Source organism: Oenanthe melanoleuca, chromosome 1A (assembly GCF_029582105.1).
Source record: "Oenanthe melanoleuca isolate GR-GAL-2019-014 chromosome 1A, OMel1.0, whole genome shotgun sequence".
Classification (NCBI taxonomy): Eukaryota; Metazoa; Chordata; class Aves; order Passeriformes; family Muscicapidae; genus Oenanthe; species Oenanthe melanoleuca.
The window spans coordinates 43,507,350-43,529,586 of NC_079334.1; the positions used below are offsets into that span (position 1 = coordinate 43,507,350).

The 22,237-nt window shown below is 40.1% G+C and overlaps 1 protein-coding gene across 25 annotated transcripts in view; it reads right to left on the bottom strand.

Moving 5' to 3' along the window:
* NRCAM (neuronal cell adhesion molecule) overlaps window positions 1–21,542 on the bottom strand; it is a 138,448-nt gene extending 116,906 nt beyond the window's left edge. For 6 of the 25 annotated variants that reach the window (XM_056482382.1, XM_056482383.1, XM_056482377.1 and 3 more), the window contains exon 1: window positions 21,399–21,537. The gene's annotated coding sequence lies outside the window, so the exon portion shown is untranslated. Of the gene's footprint in view, window positions 1–21,208 lie in introns of all 25 variants that reach the window. The other 19 variants (XM_056482369.1, XM_056482373.1, XM_056482371.1 and 16 more) reach the window with 6 other exon arrangements.
* Between the last annotated feature and the right edge of the window lie 695 nt (window positions 21,543–22,237).

Sequence of the window (22,237 nt, forward strand, 5' to 3'; positions counted from 1 at the left end):
TGTCATTTCCTCATGCCTGAACTTCTGCATCTCCAAGCAGGACAGCCTGAGTTTCACAGATGCTTCCTAGAGGGAGTTTCACACCCATCCCCATCTTATGCATTTATGCTTTTTCAGAAACCAAGGGGTAGAATAATTTAACCCCTTTGAATGACCAATGACCCCATTTTGCTCAATCGACACAAACATTTACTATCATTGCAAGTGTGCAAGACTGACCTTAGGGAAAAACTGAAGATTCAACATTACTTCTAACTGTACCCAAGACATCTCAGTTCAGTAGATGAAAATTACACATAGTCTGACTAAAAAAAAAAAAAAGTAAACTCTGGCTCTAACAGACACAAATCAACTACAAAAATTAAGGGGTTTAAGCCTTGTAAAAAGTAAGATTTTTTAAATTCTTTTTTTAGAAATCAAGATTTAGTTAGACCAGATAATTGCTCTCAAATTCAAATAAAAATTACAATGATCAAATAATACCTAGGGGTAATATGAATTTAATAGCTCATCTCCTAATTAAGCTTATAAGTTTTGTTGTATTTCATTTTACTTGTATTTTAATGAAATTTGCAGCACAGCCCAGTAAGACTGAAATAGGTTACTGTGCTGAGATGAACTGCCTCAGGGACTGTGGAAAAAAGAGCTGGGACAGACTCCTCTTCAGTAGTGCCTCGTGCTGCCTTCATCTGTCAGCTTGATTCTCTACCAGCATGTCTGTGATCACAGAGATGGTGCTACAACAGCCTGTTATATATTTAATTAATCCAGCCCAGGAAAAGGATATGGGAGGACTTTCTGTTGTTTTAATTGCATATTTCTTTGATAAGAAAGAGACTGAGGGAAAAGCTCTTGCACACGAGGCTACTGCCCTAGAGACAATGTAGACTCTCTACATTCCCTTTCAAAGTATTTAAACATGAGCCTGAGAGCAACAGTGAGTGAAAGATCCCACAGGGCCAACACCAGCCACTTCAGATTACCCTGAGTTCAAGATCCTTGGGGCAACGAGGGGTGCACACAGCAAGCTCCCTGCCCTGGACTTCAGGAGAGCACATTCTGGCCTCTTCAGGAATCTGCTTGGTAGAACACCATGGGATAAAGCCCTGGAAGGAAGTGGGGCCTAAAGAATCTGGTTAATATTAAAAGGTCTCCTCCTCCAAACTCAGCAGTAAAGTTTCTTAAAGAGGGCAAAACCACCAGAAGGTCTGCATGGATGAATAAGGAGCTTCTGGACACATTCAAGCAGGTAGTCTACAGATGGTGGAAGCAGGGACAGGTAGCCTGGGAGAAACACAGAGGGATTGTGAGATCAACCAGGGACCAGGTTAGGAAAGTAAAAGCCCAGATAGAACTAAATCTGTCCAGGGCAACAAAAAACCTTATACAGGTCCACATCCACAATGAAAAGAAAATTAGGGAAAATTTCCAGAAGGAAATCTGGTTACCTGGGATATGGAGAACTCTGAGGTGCTCAGTTACTGTTTTGCCTCAATCTTTGCTGGCGACTGCTCCAAGCACATCACCCACAAGGCAGAGGGCAAAGGCAGGAACTGGGAGAGTGAAGAACCACCCACTGCAGGAGATTGGGTTGAGTCCATCTAAGGCACCTGAAGGTGCACAAGCCATGGGACCTGATGAGATCAATCTGCAGGCCCTCAGACAACCAGCAGATGAAGCTGCTAAGATATCCATAATATTTGAGAAGTCATGGCAGTCCCATGAGGTTCCCACTGGCTGCAAAGGGGGAAGGATAACCCCCATTTTTAAGTGAACCCACAGAAACACAGGTGAGTGACACCGCTGTGCCTGGCAGGATCATGGGGCGAATACTCTTGGAAACTATGCTTAGGCACATGGAAAATAAGAGCATGACAGCCAGCATGGCTTCCCTAAGAGCAAACTCTGCCTGAGAAATCTGATGGTCTTCTATGATGTTACAATGTAAAGGTATTTTTTGTTCTCAATTTGAATTTTGTCATCAAGACAACGCAATCCTCTCTAGGTGGTTTTCCTGCCAATTTTTTTCCCTAGTTTTCTAGTCTGCAGTCTATCTCTTCTCTCAACACAGCTGAAAACATTTTTAGTTCTCTGCTTCTTCCATACAGCTCTACCAGTCATCTTATCATCCCTTGAGAACTCTGAAGTTTCATTTCCTGGTCGCCTCCAACAGTCTGTCCTTTCTTACTGTCCTGCCCAATGAAACCCAATGACATTGACTAGCAAATGAAGGGGACAAATACAGAACAAAGAAGGCTATTTCCAATTTACTGGAAACTTGAATCATAAGAAAAAAATACACACGCAAAAGAGTATATTATAGCAAGGAATTACTGCTAATCCAACTCAGCACATAACAACCAACGCACTGCAAAACCAGAAAAGCCATTAGACATGCAATATTTAAAATGTCTGAGTCAGTCAGCTTTCTCAACATGACTACACAGAAAGGCAGTGTTGTCAGGCTGCCCCAAAGTTACAGCTATTTTGATCCAAGAAAAGGCTGGAAATGCACTCAGAAGTCAAGCATGTTCATTGAGACCATTGAGTCATACCACCCTCTCACTGGCAAGAGGCTCTGCTGCCACTTTCCTCACCTCTACAGCCTGGTTTTGTGACCTGGCAGCTGCTCCCACACCCAAAACAATACCCTATCACTCTACAGACAACTTGCCATTTGGCAAATATGATACATTGTAGTTCTGCTTTTATGATGCAAAGGTAAGTAACATTTGATAATGGATTGAACTCAAAATGACCTCATCTTCAACTGCCACTATATATTGAATCCACAACTAAAGTGGGACAAAAAAATAATTGTAATTCATTCCAAGTATCCATTTCCATTTTATAAAAAGGTTGTTTCAAAAGCAGAATTGATGTTTTGCTGTTAAAGATGGAAAAATCCATTACCAGACTTTCATTTATTTTATTCAAAAATAATTAAGAATCCTAACACATAGAATAGTACTAGACCTCAAAAAAAGGACACTGATTTGTAGTCAGCTATGAATTTCTTCCCAACTATTTCCAGTGAGCTACTGCATAAAACAGATATAAAATGTGCCCTCCCTTACACAATCTTCTTCCTATTCCCCAGTCCAAGTTTCAGTAGCTTAGAGTTAGTGTGTCCCACAACACAAGTCTGTATTTTAGGACACCAAAGCAGGTTAAAAATCACAGCAACCAGTAGACAGAGAAATTATCTAACAGTACTGAATACTGGTTGCTAAATGCAGACCAGGCATTAAGTATAAGAGAGGGAAAAGTACAAGCTTGGAGCCTTTATTACAGATTTTGCTTATTTTGAAAGGGGTAGCTTTAAAATTGTAACTAGGTAATCATGTGAGAGGGAAGGGAGGCTATCCTGAGTCCTGCAGGGATCCATGCTCAGGCTTATGCCGCTCAGGGTATTCAGAAATGACCTGGAAAAGGAGTAAACTCTGATGCTTCTGGAGTTCCAAAATTCTCATGACTGTAAAGATAAGGACTGTTTACAACTAATTGAAGAAGGACCTTGCAGTAAAAAGTCAGAAGGCAATAAAATAGCAAAAACAAAGGTCAAACAAAAACAGCGATATAATGAATTGTGAATCTATTGTCAAAAAATATCTAGAATAAATACTGAATTTAGTTCAATGTTTAAGTTTATGATTAGACAAAAGTCAGTGCAACACTCATCACTGGGTGAAAAAAAGCCAAGCCAAGTACTAGGAAAACAACACAGAAACAGAAGAGGATTTTTTAAATGTGTATTTTATATACATATCTGATATTTACAGTATAACTCCATGATACAGCTACATCTAGTGTGTAATATTTTTCCTTTTTCAAAAACCTCTTTTCTCTCCCAAATCTCAGAAAAAATGTCTACAGCCACACTGGGAAACAGTTTTGAAAACAATCTTCCAGTTTTCTCTTTTCTCTCATGTATAGAAATTGCTAGTTCTCTAATTAGAAATAACATTTTAATAGATGGCTTTCTAAATGGACAGAGGTCTAAAAAACTAGCTTTAAGATACAAGTATTTTCTCACTTAGACTCACCAAAACTCATGATGAATTAATAGAGTCCAACTTCTGTTTTTTCAAAATTATTATGGAAGAGATCATATTAAAGATACCACATTCCAGGAAAAAAAAAAATCTTGCAATACATTTAGCACTTCTATTATGCAGAGATACCAGTTTTTGCTCACATCTCTGACAAAGGGACTGGAGTAAGCATTGATCTGCAAATTAATTTATATTAGCTTGTCACCATTAACAAGCCCAAACATAAAGACAGCTAAATGTGCTTGTGCAGAGACTTCCTAAATGCAAGAGAGACCAACATCAGCGAGACACACACTTACCATTTCTGACTGACTGTAGCAGTAGCTCTACTAATCAGAGAGATGAATGGATACGCAGTCTGTCAGAAAAGAGAACAAAGACCTGTGGCTGCAGGCAAAAAGCTCCCTACTTACTGGGCTAGGATGCTTCATTTGCATTATTCGAAGCAAAACAGCTCTTGTCAGGAGGTTTTTGACCACCCATTCTCTTTTATTTCACAGTGGAATTAGGTGATATTATCCATAGCTAATTGTTTGGATTCCTAGAACAGGCTGAGCAAGCAGTAACATAGGCTGGGCCACACTGTTTGAATACAGCTTTGGAAAACAGAAGGCTAGATCATCGTCCTGCTCACATCCGCAGCATAAAACAAACTAGTGTCCTTTTGATCAGAGTGCCATGTCAGCCTCTTCAAGGAAAGGCTGCATCCAGGAGGATCAGACTCAGCATTAGAACTTAAGCTTTCTAAAGCTGCCAGACCAGTGGTTCTACCCCCCAGGTGGACTAGCTCTCTCTTGCTTTCAGAGGAAACAGCTCAGTTTATGTACTAGTGTGAAATGCCGATAATAGAGAACTTGCTAGACATCTGCTGTATTTGCCTCAGCTCTGCTAACTCACTGCTTAGCAACTCCCTGGCAATTTCTGGCTCATTTGTACCGATGAGAAGAGCTGTCACCATTCTCTTTTTCATTTAAATGAGTTTATGTTGTAAAAACATGGTGGAAGCTAGCAGGTGTCACTCTGAAGGTGTACCTATTACACAGGTGCATATGTTTACCCCTTCCCTGTATCAATCCAAAGAACAGGAAATAGTTTCTGACTTGAGGAAGTCAAACCTTCATTTGCATCATGCTTCATACTAGGCTTGCCTGTGGCACATGTGCTCTGCAAACTGCTCAGCTTGACCAAAGGCAGCACGGAGGGTAACAAGGAATCTACTGAAGAACAAAACCAAGCCAAAAGCTGGAGCTCACCAGGCACAAGAGAAAGGGGCCATCTCTTCCAGCAGCACTGTCACTCCAGGAAGCCATCAGTGCTGTTCTGCTGTTCCATCACAGTGCTGTTTCACACCCATACCCCCTGTATGTATTTCAGGGTACTTACTGTAAAATCCAAGAACCCCTGCTATTCCCATCTATTCAAGAGCAGAGGTGTAAAAGCCATGTAAAATACTGGTAGGTCCTCGATCAGACTGTCACCAAAGAGCTGAGATCATGATGTCTCCAGGACTAATTCCTGCCTACTTGAAACTGAGGGGTATAGGGAAAGCTGAGCTTTGTAGAAAGCCATGGCCTTTTCCAGCTGCTGCCTTGGTATTTAAGAAACATCAAGCTTCATGCTTCATTGTATTTTTGTCTCTTTGAACATAAATTGTATGGAATCACTCTAAAAGGAGCTTTTCTTAGGGTGCCTTCCAGCAAATTTTTATCAGAAATTATCACCATCCTAAAATCCTGAAAGTCAGAATCCACTTTTAGGGTCTCAGAAATAATCATCATCCCCCTCTGAAGAGCACATCAGCATCTATCTGAATGCTCCCTAGAAATGGCAGCTAGAGAATACTACAGCAATTTATCTTCTAAAAGGATAGGCTCTGATTATTTCCCTAACACTTAAAGTTCTTATGGCCTGTGGCATCTGGGAGCTGTATTTTGGTGCTCAGAGAACAGAGTTCCACAGAAATGACAACTAAGCTGATGGGAAAACCATCTAGTTGTACTAAGAGATATAAATACATGTCACAGAATACAAGAATTTTTATTTTTTAAAACAGAAAGAAGAAACTATCTAACCATGCAAAGTACAAGTTGGGGGGTTTTTTCTTGCATATTTATGCACACTTCAGAAGTGCTTAAATTTTTTTCCTCTTTGTTTTTTTTAGAAGTTTCTACTTTTTCTTCCTTGGTCTCTGTATATTAAATGTGTCTTGTAATGCAGGAAATGCTGCCAAATGTTTCCCTGGGAAAAATACTAGGATAATAAAGGTTTGGAAGAAATATGGTGAACAAACCAGATGTCAACGTATTTGAATGAAACCAGGCATAAGGTATGTGAAAAATTGAAATTACTCTGGGGGGACAAAAAGGCATCCTTCCAGTTAAGTCTGTTAATAGGGAACCTTGGCTGCTGAGTAGATGGAACAATTTAGCTTTCCATTAGGAAACATTACCATTGTAAGAGACTTTCTTAGCCTGTGTATTAGAGAGTGCCATATTTCAGGCATTCAGAGCATAAAGCAATGACAACAATGCAGTCACATGAAGTTGTTCCATGCCAGCTGTGTACATTTCCTGAAGTAGTACTGTGCATATGAGGCCTTTGAGAAACTATTTGGAGTTCAAGTGCCTGTAAGATTTTCCTTGTGGTTCATTGCAAAGCCAACACTTGACTGACTTGCTTGGCAATGTGACATGTTGTCCACATATGTTCTGCTGTGCAGGAAATGCATTTGGTCTTTTCTGCTTGTTTTTGAACCAAGTAGCTCTCCGATGTAGAAAAAAATTTTATACGGGTATGCTGGACTACAGCAATTTCTCATTTTACCAACACAAACGAGATTGTTTGTAACAATCCTGACTCAAGAAGCTATCCACCTTGAAAGTTACTTAAAAAACAATCACAATTCGAATTTTCAATTCATATTTTGAATTAAAAAATTGAAGTCATCTAACCTGAAAATATCAAGGATTAGGAAAATGGTATTCTGCCAAACCTAATCCTAATGTGCTCAGTTTTAAACATACATAACCCAGCAAAATGTAGCCTCTGGCTTAGAAACAATCCTGTATTAAAGCCATAGGTAATCTGTCTTACATAATGCTATTTGCATTTTGTAAATCCTGTTAAAAATACTTGTGACATCAAATCAATATCTTCTAATCGCAAATGTAACATCCAAACCAGGACTCACATAGTAGACCTGGTCCAGGGCTTTTTCTTTATTTTGTGAATAGTCCTTGTAGCATTTGTGCTTTACATAAACAGTACTGTGGTATGACCTGAAGTTTGGTATTTTCGTACAAACATAAATTAAATTAGAGAGCTATCATCAGTTATCCTTGGAAATTAAACTAAAGCCTAATGTTCCAGTTTGGTGAATGGGACTCATTTCCCATGGGATGGGATGGTAACACAAAGTTTTGCCACTAATAAAACAGATTATAACTTTATGGCAGGAAGTTAATATTAAATCTTATGCTAATTCATCTCGTCCCACTTAAATTTTAAACAGCAATTCAGTTTATAGCATTAAAAAAGTCCCAGAACGTAGGCAGATACCCAAGTACACTGCACAGGTCCCAATTTAGCCTTAGAATCTCGTAGAGAGTCAACTTCATTCCCTCAGTTGTGCACACAACACATATTCTGAGCAGATAAACATTTATCTTTGGTTTAACATTCTACAGCTCTCTAAGCAGATGTGATAAAGCACTTGAAGTCTACAAGAGTTCTCTTGAAGAACTGCAAGAGTCAGATGTGGTGGAGATCACAGCTCCTGAGAAGCAGAACAAGTGATAATTCTGCTCACTTCTTCCGTAGCCAGGTGGCTAGAGTACATACTTAAGGATGGGAGACTCAACTTCAAGCTCCACATGGGAAGAGCTGATTGAACAGGACTGCTGATGGCTTATTACAGAATACATGCTCATTGGAGAGTATAATCTGGCATACAATCTCTGCCAGCCATTCCTTCCTTGTTGCACAGGTGCTCAGGGAAGATGGAAACTTTCACATAACATGCTCTGGGTCCTGGCAGTTAGAATCCAGAGCACAGAAGTGACTCAGATCCCATGAAGCCCAGCAAGAAAAAACTCAAAACCCAAACCAAACCAAACCAACCAACCAACTAACCAAAAATAAAAAAACCAAAAAAAACCCAAGAACCAACCAAACAAAATACAACAGAACCAGGATCTCCCACTTCTTCTGTGACCCAATCACTGGTAAAAAAAAAAAGTTCTTTCTTCCAATACACTGAAACATTTGTCCACAGAGGAATGACAGGCAAACCTGTTCTGAAATGGATGGGAGACATCAGAATAATTAGAGTAGTTATGGTTAGAAAGGATTTCTGGAAGTCACCTGGTTTAAATATTTGCTTCTCACTCTGTTCAGCACAGGAACAAATTCAAAGTTAGATACAATAGCCTAGCAATTCCTTAATGCTTTTAAGAAAAGACAGACAAGGATTTCATTGGACTGGTCTTCAGAGAGTTCTTATTTTTCAACAAGATGCAAAATGTTAAAAACAAAGGCAGATCTATCCCATACCAAATAGTTCAGATTCTGGTACAGCTGAATTTCAGTTATGGAAACAGGATTCCTCCTTGTTATGCATAAACACATAATGAACACTCTGTTTACAGATATGTTCAATTATTACAGTAACATTTGTCAGAAAAATATCCTACAGTCCGATAGGGTTCCAAGCCCTGATCTGATTTAGTTCAGTCTGATGGCCTCTTTAAATTTGAAAATACAAGTGCTGCATGTCCTACAGAGTCTGGCATACACTCAGCATAATAACAAGTATCCCAAGGTCTCATCTCTAATAGTAGCTAAAAGCAGATGCTAGAGAGAAAAGGATAAATTTGTGGCAATACCCTCCCAGCCTTCATCACCTGAAAGTTTAAAGAGAGGCCCAATGAAATTTCTCATTGCTCAACTCTAATGCTATACCATCTTGATGAAGTACTAACATTTGTACACCATGCTGTCATCAGAATAAAGACATGCAATCTCAGAAGCTATAGTAGGCTGTTTGAAAAATTACATGCTGTTAGTGGCAATAGCTGTAAAGTTAGCAATTAACACTAGCACAGAAACTACTTAAGACATAGTGTGCTTCCAGAAAAACAGCACAATACCACAAAATTTTTCAAGAAAGTTTGTATAATGTGAATCAGTCCCTTCATCCTGATTTTACTACCACATTTTGGTCTAAAACAATATACTTTATATTGCTGCAAGATATACAGAATTTATAATTGTGGAGACAAACAAAATTAAATTCAAAACACCATACAGTTGCCAGGTATCAGGGCTGTGTCTGTGTGCACACCCAGCACACTCACCAGCCTCCAGCATGGACCAGGAGCTGTTCAACTGAAATATCTCAGATCAGTCCCTTGTAGCATTTGCACACCATGATGACTGAATAAACTCTCACCTGCCCTTAAAACAAGGCAGCTGGTATTTAGTTGGGAATAATGGACAGTCCCTGAAGTTTCCTCAGGCAGCTCCAGCAGTGCACAGGCCAACTGGAGTTGCTTACAAGCATGAATAGCACCTGATGTCGAGAATCCAGCATTCCCAGAGACTCCCTGAGGCAGCTGAAACTGTTCCTATTCACAAAGCAATCTCCTGTGTATATGCAAGACAGCCAAGAAATACAAAACTGAATAGAGCTTATGGCAAACTGAAAGAAACAGATCGTGCATAATCAGCAGAAAATATTTTGTGGAGTCTCATTTAATCCAGATGAAGAGACTTCCACCACCATGTGATAAAGGACCATCGGACCCTATCCAAGAGATTAGATTTCCCAGATGAGCATTACTCAACACAACAGAAAACAGCCGATTACTTTTCCCATTCCCTCTTTAAACAAACAGCTGTCTGTGCAACAACACTGAGAAAGTTATTTGGAGACAAGGGATTATCTTGTCTTTTGCAAGGAAACACTGTGGTCATCTCACAAAATCTGTCAACACATTAAGCCTACTTTATCTGCATTTGTGCTGCTTTCTTAATGGTTTCCAAATTTAGGTTTTTGGCATTGTACCTAGAAATACTTGTTCTATCAAAGTTGCACTGAACTAAATGACAGCAAATAATCAAAAGCCCAATTCAAGCTTCAGATCAATCCCAGAGGCATTATTCCCATTTTACATAGATGGTAGACCAGAAGAAGCCAGTTACATTGAGATATTTTCATGTAACTTTAAAATAATGACACCAGATAGAAAAAATAGACCTCCACTCATTTCTCACACATTTTTCTCAAACAGCTCAAGTAAATTCACTTACCACCAATGTTCCTGCAAGTACTTTAAATTACTACCCAGACAGGATCAGAACAGTATTTCCCAAGTGAAGGTTGCACCTACCACTCACATTACAGGTTCTCAGTCAGTCCAAGCGTTATCAGCTTCACAACTCTGGCTTCTCAAAAAACCCAGCCACTACAGACAAGTTTGTTCTTTTTTTGATTTCTTCATATACACTGTTAGGCAATTCCAACAGTTTTCCTATTCCTTAAAGATCAACCATGACTGCTTTGAATCAACAGTGACGAGCAGCAGTAATCACAAATACAGGTTTCACCTTAAGACCAGCTGGGAACTGGTGCTGATGTGCACAGTACAGTTATCACCCCAGAAGGTGTCATTCCCACCCTCATTTCCTTCCCTACAAGCATAGTTTTATTTCAATTATCCAAGGCAGTAAAGGGATCTGATAATTATTAAAAGCCACAGGGATAGACCATCCATACACATAACCAGTTACAGAAGAAAACTCAGCAGTGTAACTGATGTCAAGGAAGTCAGCTGGGCTGTTTGGTAGAAATGGACACAAATCCCTTCACTCATACTGACCTCAGATCACAGCACAAAAAGTTACTCTCCTGCTCTCTCACCTATGTGTGCTCACATGAAGTCAATTTGGGGCACTTCTACATTTATAGCACAGATAAAACATAGCCTGAAAAATAAATAGAAATAACCTAAGAAGAAATCACAGCTTGGAGAATCAACAGAAATACTCAGAATGGAAAGTTCTTTATTTAAAACTACTGTATGATGATACTTCTAATGATTACAGCTTGCTAGTGTAACATTAAAATCACTACCAGTTCCTGGGACAGTTGGCTGGATGCGCAAGGGATGCTCCACCCAAACACACCCCCTGCTTCAAAGTGGAACAAAAATGAATAAATCTCAAAACTCATCCCCTTTTGTCATCAAGCTTTGTATCTAATCAATAACTTCACTACAACAGAGTATCATCCATCCATGCTGAAGTCAGTGAGGATAATCTGGCCATGCTGATTCTCCAAACTCAGTATTTAGAGGCTTTGTCTTCAGCCATGTGCAGGATATTATATTTTCTTTACAGTATAGTTGTTAGCTCTCCTGTACTGAAGCACTATTCAGAAATAAACTAGTTTGATCTAAATCTAAGTTTTCCTTTCCACATCACCAATAAGATTAAACACCTCAAACGCAGATTCATTAACAGCAAAGAAAACTTAATGAGCAAGATATGTATGCTACATGAAGTGCTTCTGAAAGTGGAATACTTATGCTAACCATGTGTCCTTTCCCACACAGTTCTTAAACTGTGGTAATGAACAGTGACATATAAAACAGTAATAAAATTCAGCAATATGAACCTCTTTAGTGGAGCAGGCTTTAATATTCTTGAAAAACGTAAGTGCTAAAACACTGTAGTGCATAGTACCCATCAATTGTGTCTAGAAGCTGTAATCATACATTACAATCTCATTAGGACTGGGAATGTATGGACAGATAACCACAGCCTTAAAGAACACACAGAAATTTGCAAAATAATTTTATATGAAAACTCAGAAGTCATTAGACAACAAAGGTTTTAAGATAAAGTCTGACTGTGATTATATTAAAGTACATAAGCCTTCTTAAAAGGAAACTGTAAGTTTTGTTTTACATTTCTGTGCCTACTAACACTCAATTGCACTCAAAGCAAGATTTACATACTAATTACTTGCCTATGTCTGAATAGCAGGTATTTAAAAATCTATCACTGGATGACAGAAACAGCACTGAAGGGATAAAGAAGAAAAGGGAATAAAAAATGTTGCTCTTCTGGGTCCTGCTTATAGACTTTTAAGCGTTTCATTCTGGGCTCTGCTCAAGTCTTTGTTAGAGGATTAATGTTCAGAAATTGAATTACATTGCAAAGGTTGAGTTACATTTTCAGTTTTATCTGAAAAGCAGTGGGTCGTTTTTTCCAATGATACTTAAGTGTTAAAAATTATCAATATCTCTATTTCCTATAGTAATATCTGAATAGCGATGAAAAGTACTGAAATGTTTAAAATCCAAGTCATATTTCAAGGCAAACACTTCAATTCCTTTCTTCGTTGATTATAAAAAAAATTAATATTAAAACGGGAAAATTACTACAATTATGATCAAACTAATTCCACTAATCTGAATTCTATTTTTGAAAATTATCAAAATTAAAGTAGTGCACTAACTCACCATAGTGAATTATAAATTATTTACTGCAACCACAGACGTTTATCTTCGACTAATAAAAGCAAATATTCAACTATTTTTAAATACACTTTCAGAAACAGAAGTCTCACGCCATCTTCTACTCCATTGGTCTTCCAGGATAATCCAGGCACTCAATTTCAACAGTCAGCATTATTCTGCATCTTCACAGAAATATGCTCTTGTACTACTTTGCAATTTTCATTCCAGTGTTCTGTCACAATTCAGAATACAAAATTTAGTGTAGAATAATCACTGGAGCAAGGGATCATCACAGAAAGGTCATTTTTCCATTTGTGAGCAGCAAGTAAAGGAAAAAATGAGCAGTCTTTATGAGAAAATCTTCCAAATTATTTTTTAAACTTAATTCTTTACTAATTCAGACAATATTTCAGAGTTATGAGCATCACTCACTAAAACTACAGCTCAAGGTTTTGTTTTAGTAAACAAGAAATCACAGCTCTAATTTGTTAGTACCTATTTGTATGTAATTAAATAGATTTCTCTTTGCCCTGTTTCCCCTCACTTCACATTCTCTTCTGGTTTTAGCACTTTCTTTCTCTTCTATTCCAATAAATTTGTCTTTTTATTGACAGTCAAACAAGGAAGCTACCTATTAGTTTGACATTTGAACTCTTCCATCTATAATAATTAAAATAACGGTATTTATTTACTTAAGCTTGCTGACATGAGTATGATTAGTAACTGTTGGGCTGCCTTTCAATATAATCTCAGTTAAACTAAGTGGGTGGGGGAATTCACAGGAATGTTTGAACTCTTTTGTTTGACTCTTTTAGGACAGCTTTACTTCAGAAAAAAAACCACACATAAATGTCTGTATAACATAATGAACACAAAGACTAAATGTGAACTTTGGCATTTGCCCTGGCAGCCACTATCTTCCAACAGATTGTGATGCTGCGGATGTTCTCAGCAACAGTGTTTCTGTCACTGTATCTAAGGGACAGAATTGAACTCTTGTAGAGAGCTACTGAATCTCATAACTTTAGCCAGTTTTTTCAAAAAAGGTGCAAAAAACAACCAATTATTAACTGCAACTCTGATTTCATTTTTAGATGTTTCTAGGCTTCTAGAGGAAGAGGGCAGGGAGAAGCTAGGACACATTATTCAAGTGAATGATTTATTGAGATTTGTATATTCATAGTTAATTCCCATTATACTCTTTCAAGTGTCTGATCCTGTCAATTCTGGATGTGATGAGAAGTTTAATCCTATATTTTAATGCCAAGAGGGTGAAAAGATTGTGAACTACATAAAACTTTAGTATTGGAGAAATTCCTTCAGATAAAGTTCTGGGAATGATATCTACAACCCATGTTAAAAGGATCTCTCTGGAACTGTGCCTGCTGGAAATGATAGTGGGAAGACTGGAAACCTGGGCAGCATTTAAGGCTGTTTTGATGATGTTCAGCATAACTGGTAGAGCTGAGACCCCCAGAGAGCAACTAAAGATTTTAAGACATGATCATAAAGAATACTGTGGCTTCTAAACAAAGGGTTACAGGCTTTTCTTTCCTCACAAAAACAGTCTAGATTTTAAAGGAAAGTAATCCAAAGAAAAGACACTATCATTGTAACTTGTGACAGTGCATGAGCAGTAAAACCCAAAACATGGCTTGCTTTAATTAAACACCTACATTCCTATCAAATAAGCTAAATAAAAATTACTAGACATCATCTTTCACTAAAATCTACACTACAGCTTTCCTGAAAAAGCTACTTTATTGAAGCATTTAATTTTAGGTCCATAACATTAAATATTTTCCATAATACTCTGAAGAGCAAAATTACATACTTTAAAGGGCATACATGTTATTAATAAAATAAAATTGTATGCAAATCCTGGGGTATATCTGGGAAAACATGAAATTTAATTCAGAGTGATTCTTTTTTCTTTTAACTACAAGGGAGAAACCATTGAGAAAGGAGTGTACTTTTCATTTTCAAATGAAAAACATGTCTAATTAAAATTACTGGACTCAAGGCAAATGAGTTAAGTTTAAGAACTCATTATTTACAGGTCAACTGCATGATCTGATTAACTACTCTGACTGCCACTGTAGAAATACAAAACCTCAGGTGAGTCCTAAGCAGATGTATTTACTTTCATCTTAAACACTAAAGAGTATTATATTTCTTTCAGTGTATGAAATTTTGTGCATTTTTACTGTGTTATTTATTCAGTCATTATCTCACTCCATTTTTAAAGGCATAGACTCCTTTCTAAGGATTTGGGGTTGGAGTCCTTAAACACTGTGTCTGCCCTCTGGTGGTCACACTCTTCTGTTTATATGTTCCTACACTTCTATCTCTTTTTCAGTTAAAAATGCTCTTTATACAACTACCACCTACAAGGTCTAATAGATACTTAGCTTTTAGTCACCTTGGACTGGCTTGCTTTCCAGTTATGCAAGTGCTTACATTTCAACTCTATCATCCAGAAATAGCTCACATATAAGTTAAGATATTCCTTGTTTTGTCCCCGTCTAGAATCGAGTTTAGGTATAATTTTTAAATTACTCTAACTATGAAAAGCAGAAAACCAGAAACCTGAATTTTCAATTTACATTGAGATTATAAGTTTGGTGTTGTCTGGGAAAGATGGTACACCTCATAATACATTGAAATATTGGCTACTAGACTCCAAGGTACATAAATACATTAAATACTTCTGAGGGAAAACAGGGATATTTGAAAGACTATTTTCACATTACAGGTGTTAGAGCTGCACTGTACAGATTGTGTCTTCTATAAAGACACAATCACTCCAGTAGGCAAAAACCAAACTATGCATAAGGTACATACAGCTCCAATATGAATGATGAGTTCCTTCACAAGCCCAAAGTTGTCCCAAACACCCTTAGACTGAGTTGCAGGAATAGTGATAACTCTTGTCTGCCTCTATGTCCTAACCAAACCTAGGTCAAGTGAATAATAATGACACCTGCATCAGAAAGAAGCTTTGAAGACTGTGGATTGTAAGAGCCTCAAGAACATAGCACAGAACCATAGAAACACCACGTTGTAAAAGGATCTCCATGACCTCTGGTTCAGCTTTTCTTGGCAAAAGCACAGTCTAGACAAGATGTCCCAATAGTCTGTCCAGACACATCTTAAAAGTGTCCAGTGCTGGAGAATCAACCACTTGCCTGGAGAGATTATTCCAATAGCTGATTGTTCTCATTGTAAAAAACCTTCCTCCGTGGAAAGGACTCATCTCTTCACAGCAACTGGACCAGAACACAAAACTTACAGTTCCAAGACTCGAGAATCCTAGAGGCTTCAGTGTATTCAGCATTGCATGCAAAAACTCCATTTTTGTTCTCTTCTCTTTTAATGAGGAGTGCTCTCTTGTAAACTTACTGAAATCCTGTACAATTTGGAAAGGATGGGAAAGGAAAAGGAATATATCTTGCTTTTCTGAGCTTCAGTAGGAATTAGGAATTAGTCAGAAGAGATGAAAATGGCTAGCACAACCTATCAACATCTCATCCCAGCCAATGGGAAAACAGGGTTTTGATTTTTTGTTGCCATGTAACAAATGCAACAAAATACACTGAATTCAGCTGAGCTCACAATTTAAAAATTACTTCCATTTCAAAAGAGCACCAAAACAAGAGGATTTAACTTTCTATTATATATTTAGTTTGTCCAGAGACCACAGCACTGGTCTACAGTTGGTGGTGGGGCTGGGTGGAGGGACCCACAGATGCCAGCTTACACAAAGCAGCAGTAACCAAGTCACCAAACCTGTTCATTGCTCCCAAAGAAGAGCTGTGGCCAAGCTTTCCTCTTCCTGCTACTTGAAAATTCTAAGGGGGAATGCACATCAAGCACCTCCTGCATTGTCTCAGAGATATGGAGAGCAGGAGGGTAGGAAATCCTACTTTTTAGTCCTTCTAAACACTGGAGAAACAGGGAAGAGAGCCATCAATCTTTTTAAAAAGAGTAGCTTGTGCACAAGCCTATTGATGAACGCCGATTAACTCTTAAACATTCTTGAAACACCGTCTCAAGATTTGTTTTTTCTCTTCTTTTGAATTTTGTTGATTTCTACTACCCTATCCATGCTACAACACTCAGTGGGGAAGCCTTCCCCTGGCCAGCACCTGTGCTCTGGTCAGTTAACTCCATGGAATTGTTCTCCACCAGCAGAACTGTTTCCTGACTCCAAATCTGGTACAAAGGCTGACTTCTGCACTCGCTGATTACACACCACCTTTGCAAACACACAGAGCCCTACAGTATTGTGACATTGAAAAGGCAGTCCTTTACATGAACCCTCAGAATCACAATGGACAAATGCATCAGAAAAAAACAATCTGTACTTGTGTATAAACACTGTCATGTCCTCACTTAGGTAACAGTCTAAAGGAAAATGGTATGTTAATATTTTGGCTGGCTCTTATAGTTAGCTCTCTGGAAAAACCTAATTAGTGGCTAAAGACTAAGTCATACAAGGGGGAAGTTATGGATCAGCTTTTTTTTTTCCTCAAACAAGCCGTTGAACAGTAACAATTACATACTTTAAACCAAAGGAAATTAAAAGGTCATGTATACCTAGTGATGCAAACAAAGTATAAGGGCAAGTCAATTCCCACTGGGATGCATCCAAATTCAGCAGTCTTACATGAGTATTTACAGAATTTAGAGAGACAACATCTGTACCAATTCTGTCTGATGTAGCTGACAATTTAGACAGCTAGTTCCTTTCTAATGAGGCTGGTTTTTAAAGTTATCACATCCTCATAACTTGAACTAGCCTTTTTTTCCTTTCTTGGCTATTTTTATGCATCTGAGATGCTCTGCATCAAATGCTGCTTTTTTATATAAAGTTTAGCTGCTTAAAGGAGAATGGGGGTACTGTGAGCTCTTACAGAAACATTTTATAATTCAAGCTGTTATGCTTCCATACTGAAAAGTTAACAAGGGGAAAGCTGTAATCACTTTATGAATTGAGCCATTTCAAAACCAAAACAGTGTAGGAAAACAGTGTATTCACAAAATGAATACTAAGATACATCCCAATTCATACAGCAAACCAAAAAAAAACCCAAACTGAAAGCTTCTTAACAACAGTTAATAGAGGATCCAGAAGAACATTTTTGTACTTATTCAACATTTACTAGAAGGGAGAAGCTAAAGATCAATCCAGTGGAGTATTTGCAATGCAATTAGGCTAGACAAGTAAGCCTGAATGTATGCCAGCTGCAGGGGTCTGCCCTTAATTCACACAATCAAATGTCTAGTGTGTCACACAGTGTCTAGCATCAGTATCTCCAGTATTAAAAGTCTCATCAGATATGCACTTGTTTACTGAGTGTCTAATCAGGCTCTGAACACATATCTAGCTGTACCTTCTAGCAGTCTATATGGCAGTCCATCACCATCTGTCAGTTAAAGCTCCCGCAGACAGAAAAAAAATCAAATCAAGCAAATGTGTTCGGCACTCAAACTAAGCTATCATTCCCATTTCAACATAAGACTTGAATTCCTTTTCACTGTTCTTCAACTCTGACCCAGCTCTACCCCCTCCTTCACTGAAAAGGGCAAAGACAACAGCCCAGCAAGTGGGACAGGCAAAACAGACCTCCTTTGTTCACTTTTTCCCTTTCAGTTTTCTATTGAGGTAAATAACTGAACGCTCAGCCAGCCTCCAGTAGCTCAGAAGAAAGCAATATAGCTAGCTTGCAACTATCCTTTCCTGGTTAACAAACTGCAGGACAAAACGTGCGGTGCATCATGTTAATCTTATTATTAGCGATTAACTCCTTACAAATTCCCTTAATATTGCATTTATGAGACAGTATTCATAAATGCAGAAGTTGCAACGTTGTTAATACTAAACTGAACAGGCAATACACACACTTACCAATTTAAAATGCAACAAATTATCACTGCAGAGAAAGCATAATGGAATTTTTTAAATACTATCAGCCCACTCAGGAAGGCAAAATCAAATTCATTGCATATTGCCCAGTACACTACCTCCTACATTATTCCCTCAGCTTGCATTACCAAGATATACTTTCCTCTGTATGACTTCCCATGTTACCAACTCTGTTCATAAAACATGAAAAAATGAACAAGTCCTGGTAAAACTGAATAGCACAATTTCACTGTACCATTTCAATATAATTGAAGTATTCACAATTCAAGGTGATTTGAGACTGATTAATAAAACTACAGAACAACAGCAATTTCACAGGTGCAGGTAAAACAGATTTAATTTTTAGGCTGATTGAGCTATTTGAGCTGTGCAACAATCTGTTAAAAAAAATGCCAAACCCTTTGTGTATTCAATTTTTTATGCCCAGATACCATGGCGGTCCTTTCGCTAAATCAGGAAGAATGGGCAACATGCATCACCGTTTCCTGACTTGAAATCAGAATCCTCAAAATAATAACATCTGACAATAAGAGAGACACCTCATTAGCCCCCAAGAAAGTCTTAACTTGGTTACTAAAGCTTCTGCTATCACCTTTTTGAGCACTAGAGAGAAACACCAGAGTGCAACAAGCTAGCAGGAGGTCTTGGTATGCATCACTGGATTTGTTATTTCATGTTCTTAAAATAAAGACCATTTAAAATAGCCAAATTTTCTTATTAAAGTCCTTTATGTCAAACAAGCTGTGGTATATGTGATAAATAATATGTTTTCTTCAAGAAGATAAGGAACAGTATCTAAGGCTCAGATTCTGGTGATCTCATTCACCTTGAACATTATTACCTTTGAGTAATTCTACTGTGGCCAGTAATACTAATGACAGAACTAAGATACTAATATGAGTATGATTAATTGTGGATTTACCTGTGACTTGTGAAGAAGGTTTTAGTTCCATCCTTAGCTGGTATACACTACTCCACCATCCGATGTGGTCACACAGCTGTACAGTTTGCCTTTAGTTACACTGCCTTTGCACAACCCAGAATGTGAATTCATTCAGTGGATTCCAAGTTCTGTCACCACCAAGCAGCTTTCTGGATTTGCTTCTCTGCATTCAATATTCTCAGAATGTAACACTTTCCCAGTTCTGTACTGATATAGTCTGACAGCTAATTTTAGACACCCAAGAGAATTTCAAAGTACTTTGAAATTTAAATAAGCAACTTTCACTGACTTCAGCATCACACTCTTTAGCAGCTCTGGTCACTTGCACTGCAATTTCTATTCAAAAGTAAACAAATGCTTGAGGTATATTCACAGAAAAGATAACATCAAACATGTTAAACAAATATTAAAAAGATGCTGCACCTGCAAGTCAGTTTCTGCTTTCTCAGTCCTTTGAGCTATGTAACACTAAACTATCCTCCTCTTTCCAACTGATATCTTTCGCCAAAGAACAGCAGCAAGATGAGGCTCTTGGCATATAGGCTGCTCTCATATTCAAAAGACAGTCCAGATGCTTTCTGATGTCTTACAGTGACTTGTTTTATGTACAGATCCATATAACTACTATCCATAAATTATCACATCTATTACATTAAATTATGGAAGATGTTGAAATTATAATAGTGCACTTAATAGGTACAATAAAGTTTTCAGGTTTCATCTACCTTTTCCACAATATACTTAATTAAGAATCAAAATCAGACACAGAGAAAGAAATGCATAAAGACAGGGAAAATTCGAAAAAAGAAACCCAGGTGTTTAATACTGGCTTTTTCACTCAGTAGGAGGTTTTTCTAATAAACACACAAAAGCTGAACCTTTATGGATAAAAGAACACTGTAGAGCTATATATCACATTTTCCATTGTTTTATCCAACTACACAGGGAGTGAAGCAATAGCATTCCTTTCACAGAGTACTTGTCAATATGGAACAGCCTTATTGACTGGGCTGAAGCACACTATGATCTTAAATATTTAAACAGCTTGGCATTATTAATCAGATACTGTTTACACTTAGACTCCAAAGCCTTGGTTTAAACAGATTTCAGACTTCAAAACTAACACATCTATGCTGAAGACCTCAGCGACAGCTGAAGGTTTGGTTAATTATTAGTTTGTAACCAAAGAGACAAGTGCACTCGCTGCACAGTCTACACCACGATATTCAGCATTAATCGCCATCAAGAAGCCAAAATAGCGAAAACACGAAAAGCCCGCAATTCAGACACATTGTAGCAATTTTATACCAAAGTAATATCGCAACTCTGAGGAGGGGGAAAGGAAAAAAAAGAAGTGCGGGCGATAAATAAAGGCGCAATAGCCGAAGCGCGGAGCGCGGCAGTTCAGCACCGACAGCTCCTTCTCCGCACACGCCCGGCCCTCGCCCCCGCCGGGCAGCGCACGAAATGGCGACCGAGCCCGCCCGGGGATGTGGGCGCGCCGCAGCCGCGGAGCGTCTCCGCCCGCCGGGAGCTGCACCGGCCCCGAGCCGCCCGCCCGGGAGCCGCACCGGCCCCGAGCCGCCCGCCGGGAGCTGCACCGGCCCCGAGCCGCCCGCCGGGAGCTGCACCGGCCCCGAGCCGCCTGCCGGGAGCTGCACCGGCCCCGCAGCAACAAAGCCCCGCAGCGGCCGCCGCGGCACCGGGCGGCTCAGCGGCTCCTCCTCGCCCGCCCCCTCGGAGGAGCCCCGGTACCCACAGAGGACGGGCGGCTCCTCGCCGTCGAGGCGGCGCTGCAGGGGGATGGATGTGGCACCGGCGGTGCGGCGGGATGTGGCACCGGCGGGATGTGGCACCGGCGGGATGTGGCACCGGCGCCACGGCGGGCGCGGCAGCTCCCTCGGCGTGATGCGCGGCGCGGTGACAGAGACGGCCAGGTCGGTACTCACGGGAAGCTGCGGCTCCTCCGCCCGGGGAGAAGAGGGTCAGGGCGGTACTGGCGCTCCTGCTCCCGCCGCTCCTGCCCGTTCGGCAGCCCGGCGAGAAGAGCCGCGGCGGGCGCGCTCCCGCGCTATCCCCTCCCCTCACCGCCACCACCGCCCCCGCCGCGCCGCGGGCAAGGCGCGCTCCCGCGGGGGGGCGGGGAAGGCGCGCGCGTCTGCGCGAGCCGCGCCGGGGTGGGCGCGCGCGCGGCGCGGGGGCCGGGGCGGGGCGCGGGTCCCTCGCACCTGAGGGGGCGCGGGGCGCTTCCATCTTGAGCATCCCTTCCTCGCTCCCCGTTTCGCTCCCTGCCTCCGCCGCCGCGGTTACAGCGGGTGGGATCGCCATTGTACCGAGCCGGCCCTGAGCCGCCCCAGCAGCGGCCGTGCCCGGCAGGCCCCGGCCCCGCCTGTGCCCTCCCCGGCCGGGGACAGCCGAGCGCTCCCCGCGGCACCCCCCGAGCTGCCGCCCCGGCCAGGCCGGTGTTTTAAATAGCCGCATTATTTTAGCCCGGCAGTGCCCCTCTAAATAGATGGTTTCAGCGAGTTCCCAAATTGGAGACAAGGATATTATTTTACACTCGAGAATTGTCCTGTTGAACTCGTTAAATTTACAGTTCACAAGTTCAGGAAGGCGGGCGCTTGGATGCGATCACTGGAAGGGAAACTCTGCGTGACACCATTTGGACAGAATAGCCGGGAACGGGGCTTATTCCAAGTAAACCTTTCTGCTGAGCGCACCTGTCCCACAGCTCTCCTTCTCTTTCCCGTCAGTTCATTTAATGCACGACATCAGAAATTATTTCAAT